Source organism: Tupaia chinensis, unplaced genomic scaffold, assembly GCF_000334495.1.
Source record: "Tupaia chinensis unplaced genomic scaffold, TupChi_1.0 Scaffold139234_1, whole genome shotgun sequence".
NCBI classification, from domain to species: Eukaryota; Metazoa; Chordata; class Mammalia; order Scandentia; family Tupaiidae; genus Tupaia; species Tupaia belangeri.
In genome coordinates, this window is record NW_006199123.1 from 49405 (window position 1) to 54446 (window position 5042).

A 5042-nucleotide genomic window follows, 5' to 3' on the forward strand; every position below is an offset into this window, starting at 1 on the left:
GACTACGTGGGAGTCCAGCGACATAGCCATTACGCTAACTGCTGGTTCCCAGTCCTTTGATTTTTTAAAAATAAGATTATTTGTATTTTTGCTATTGAATTGGACAGTTTCCCTATATATTTTAGATAATAACCACTTTCTTAATTTCCTCTTCTGTGCAAAACTTTTTAATTTGATTTATTCCTAATTGTTTATTTTTCCTTTTGTTGCCTGTGTTTTTGGTGTCATATTAAAAATTGCCAGTACCAATGCCATGGAACTTTCTTCTAGGGGTCGTATGATTTCAGGTCTACATTTAAGTCTTTAATCCATTTTGAGTTGATTTTTGTAAGTGGTGTAAGCTAGGGGTTCAGTTTCATATTTTTTCATGTCAATATCTAATTTCCCCAAAACCATTTATTGAATAGACCATCCTTTCCACATTGAATGGTCTTGGTGCCCTTGTCCAAGATTAGATGAGCATGTGTGGGTTTATTTCTGCATTCTTTCTTCACTGGCCTATGTGTCCTTTTTAAAATGCCAGTACCATACTGTTTTGATTACTATAACTTAGTAGTATAGTTTGGAACCAAGAAGTCTGACACCTCCAGCTTTATTTGTCATGCTTTAGAATGTGTTGGCTATTCACTATCTTTTGTGGTTCCATACAAGTTTTAGGATTTTTTTTCTCTTTTCTGTGGAAAGTGCTACTGGAATTTTGACAATAATTGGGATTGAATCTGTATGTAGCTTTAAACAATGCAAGAATTTTAACAATATTAATTCTTCCAATCCAAAAACATGGAATATATTTTGATTCACTTGTGTCTTCTTCAGTTTTTTCTCAATAGTTTACAGTTTTCAGCATACAAATCTTTTACTGTGATAAATTTATTCCTAAATATTTTATTGTTTTCAGCACTATTGTAATTATGCTTGTTTCCTCACTTCTTTTCTGCATAATTCTTTCTTTTTTTTGAGAGGTTTTTGCTATAGAGTGCATGCTCTTGTGAAAGACAGAGAGAGACAGAGAAACAGAAAGAGAGAAATCATCCCCCGGGGGGATAGCTTCTCCTCTATTCTCCTCTCAGGATCTTGAGCACACACACACACGTGCCCAGCATGAGTTTAAGCCACTAGGTCTGGGATTCAAACTGTGGTCGACCACATGGGAGTCCAGAGACATAGCCATTATGCCAACTGCTGATTCTCATAATTCATTGTTAATACATAGAAACAACACTGACTTATGCTCATTTTTTTAAATCTTGTTGTAACTTTACTGAATTCATTGATTCTAATAATTTATTTGGTGGCACTTTAGGGTTTTCTATATATAAGTGATTTTCCATCTGAATGATCATTATTGAAAGTGAGGTATAGAAACCTCCTACTATTGTTGTATTGCTGTTTATTTCTCCTTTTAGCTCTATTAATATTTGCTTTATATATTTTGGTGCTCCAATGTTGGGTGCATATATATTTAAAATAAATTTTTTATATTTTATTTTATTTTAATTTAATTTATACACTTAACTTATAAAGTGAATTCTCCCAACATAAATACATTTCATTCCAGTCCACGTTATCATCAACAAATAACAATGCATTTCTGTGTCCCATAAATGTCTTGCCTCTCTTTTGTTCTTTTTAATACCTTATATCCTCCTGAAGAATTGTGCCCTTTAAAAATCTGTAATAATCTTCTTTGTTTCTTGTGGTAGTTTCTGACTTAAAATCTATTTTGTTTGATACATGTATGGTTTTCCTTGCTCTCTTTTGGTTATTATTTGCATGAAATATTTGTTTCCATTGTGACACTTTTGATATAGGTGGGTCCTTGAAGCTGCTCTTATAGGTAGCATATATAGGTCTTATTTATTTGTTTTTGTTTTTATTCATTAAGTCACTTTGTCTTTTGACTGGAGAATGTATGCAATTACATTCAAGGTAATAATAGGTAAAGACTTACTATTGCCATTTTGTTCATTGTTTTCTGCTTGTTTTGTATATCCTTTGTTCCTTTTTTCCTCTAAGGTTTATACCTTTGTGATTTGCTGTTTTTCTGTAGTAGTATGCTTTTTTTTTCTTTTTTTTTACTAGGCAAAGAACTTTATTAACCTTTGTTCCAAACTTTATTCCCAGGCTTCTTCAGCTTAATTAGCTGCAAAGAATGAACTGCGTATAAGCAAAAACTGAAAAGAGTTGCAGTGTCCAAGGGGCTTAGGCTTAAAAATATTAGAAATCTAGATTTTATCAGATCCATAAACAAAATAGAATTTTAAAAAGCAGTCATAATATAAAATAGCAGCTCCCAGTAACTTTGTCATTTTTATACCTTTCAGAAGTTGACTCAATTCAGTTTGCCTCATTCTTGGAAGCCTCATCAAAATTCTCCACGAGATCTGGAACTTCATCATCATCATCCTCTCCGGTAGCAAGTGGTGCTTTTCCATCCACAGATTGTTTGGGCAGAGCTTCATCCAGTCTCCTTAGACTAGTCAGACTGTCTGCCCCAAGCTGGTTTACGATGCTGGGTAGCATTTCTGTCAGCTGCTTTGTCTCAGCATGGCCTGTAATGGTGAAAGTATTCGCTGTCCGAGATGCCTGAACTTTAGGGTTGATAAAGTGGATCACTGTTCCCTGGTTTGTAAACATATTCACCTCTTCAATACCAGAGATATTGTTTACCCCTAACTTCTTTAAGGAGAACTGAAGTTTCTTTCCTTTTTTCTTTTTTTTTTTTGAGAGGTTTTTGCTATAGGGCACGTGCGCTTGCCAGACAGACAGAGAGAGACAGAGAGACCATTTCTGTCAGCTGCTTTGTCTCAGCATGGCCTGTAATGGTGAAAGTATTCGCTGCCAGAGATGCCTGAACTTTAGGGTTGTTAAAGTGGATCACTGTTCCCTGGTTTGTAAACATTCACCTCTTCAATACCAGAGATATTGTTTACCCCTAACTTCTTTAAGGAGAACTGAAGTTTCTTATCATCTGCTGTAGCTGTTCTATGAACCACCTTCTTCTTTCTGCAAGCAGTTCCTTTCCCACCAATGTGCACTTGTGCCTGCAGCTTGGCGAGCTTTTCCTGGTTCTTGATAGTTTCTTTCATCTTGTCCGAGCAGAAAAGGGGCCGCGTGGGGGACTAGGGTTGGCACTCAGGAGGTCTCAGGCAGACCAGCTGAGATTAGGCACACACGCGTGGGGACGCAAGATGGCAGCTAGAGTGTAGTAGTATGCTTTGATTCCTTTATCTTTATCTTTTGTGTATCTATTGTAAGTTTTTCTTTGTGTTTACCATGAGGCTTACATTAAAATATCTTATAGTTATAACTGTTCATTATAAGGGGATAACAACTTCAATCACATACTTCACATCTGCTCATTTACTCCCTCTCCCCATTATTTTTTTATTGCCAAAGGGCATGTGTGCTCACCAGAGAGAAGGCAAGAAAGAGAGAGAGGGGAGACAGAGAAAGAGGAAGCACCTTCCAATGGAGTGTGGTCATGCCACAATCCCTTTTCCTCCATTTTCCATCCCGTTAGGATTTGGAGCACACATACACACGTCTTGCATGTTTTTCAAGAAACCAGGGATATGATTGAAATTGTGTTTTGCCATGTGGGATCCAGTTTCCTGTGCACAATTCTTTACTGCTGCACTATGTGGCAAGCTCCAAAATTTTGTTTTGATTTCACAATTTATTTACTTTTATATTTGTATCCATTAATAAATTATTGTAGCTATAGTTAATTTTTAACATTTTTCTTTGAACATTTTTACTAGAGTTATAAATGATGTGCGTGCCATCATTATAGTATTAGGGTATTCTGAATTTCACCATATACTTGCTTTTACCAGTGAATTTTATGATTTCTTATGTTTTAATGTTACTTTGATATGTTAAATCTTGAATTTTCTTTGCATTCTTGGAAAGAATAGTAAAGCCACTGCTAATTGTTCAACCACAGAATCTAAAAGACATTTTAAGAACTACTTCATTTTCATTTTACAGTCAACTTTTTTTCTCTCTTTTGTGATTTACTGCTGTCAAATTGCCTAACAGACAAAAAACCGATTAGTATCACACAGGATATCTGTCATTTCTATTTTCTGCTCTCGTGTCTTGGCATTTTAGTATGCATGGGCTTTCTCTCTAGTGAACCAGGTACAATTTCAATTATATCTATCATCTAGAAGCTTACCAAAATTAACTTGATAATTGTTTAAGGATTGGAATTAAACATGCACTTTTCCTCGAAGCCTGTGCAATTGCAGCATTTTAATGAATCTTTTTGGGATTATCCCATAGAGAGAAAATGAGGGATTGAGCCTGTAGCTTCATGGTTTAGAGAGCTGAATCACATATGGCCAAACACAGTTCAAATTCCAGCCTTGATGACTTCAAAAACATGCCAGGCATATGTGCCCCAAATCATAATGGGATGGAGAAATGGAAGAAAATGGATGCTAGCATGACCATACCCCTTTGGCAGTGCTTTCACCCTCTCTTTGACTCGACCCCGGTTTCTCTCTCGCTCTCTCTCTAGTGAGTATACATGCCTTCTGGCAACTAAAATTTTTTAAAAAGTGAGAACAGCCAAAGGGACATAGTCTCAATCCATCTCTGTTACTATCAAAAATAGACTGGGTAATTTATAAGAAGGTTTCTGGGCAACTTTGAGTGTCATTGGCAGGCAGGGAGGAAGGCAGTAAGGTCTGAAGGGTCAACCTAGTTTGCCTGCTCCATTGGGAGGAAACATGCCCCAAGGGGGAATTCCTTGATATCAGAGAAAGATTTCTACATGAAAGGAGGGAATAAAAGGGGGTTGCTTGAACTTTTTGAAGATAGCTGACTCACTCAGAGATAACAATAAACAACCTAAATGTTATAAAAGACCACTTGGTATCCAATCTCAGAACCACCTTAATTACCTCACCTTAAATCACTTTCCTTTGAAAGTCCCTTGTCCCCACCCTTCAGGACCACACAACTCTCCTGCATCTGACCCCTTTCCTTCCTTTTGGAAAGTGAATAAACTTTCTACACACTTATGGGGGAAC

General features: G+C 36.5%; 1 pseudogene; it reads right to left on the reverse strand.

The window, feature by feature from the left end:
* Positions 1 to 2322: 2322 nt before the first annotated feature.
* LOC102491818 (transcription factor BTF3 pseudogene) lies at positions 2323 to 3079 on the reverse strand (annotated as a pseudogene).
* Between the last annotated feature and the right edge of the window lie 1963 nt (positions 3080 to 5042).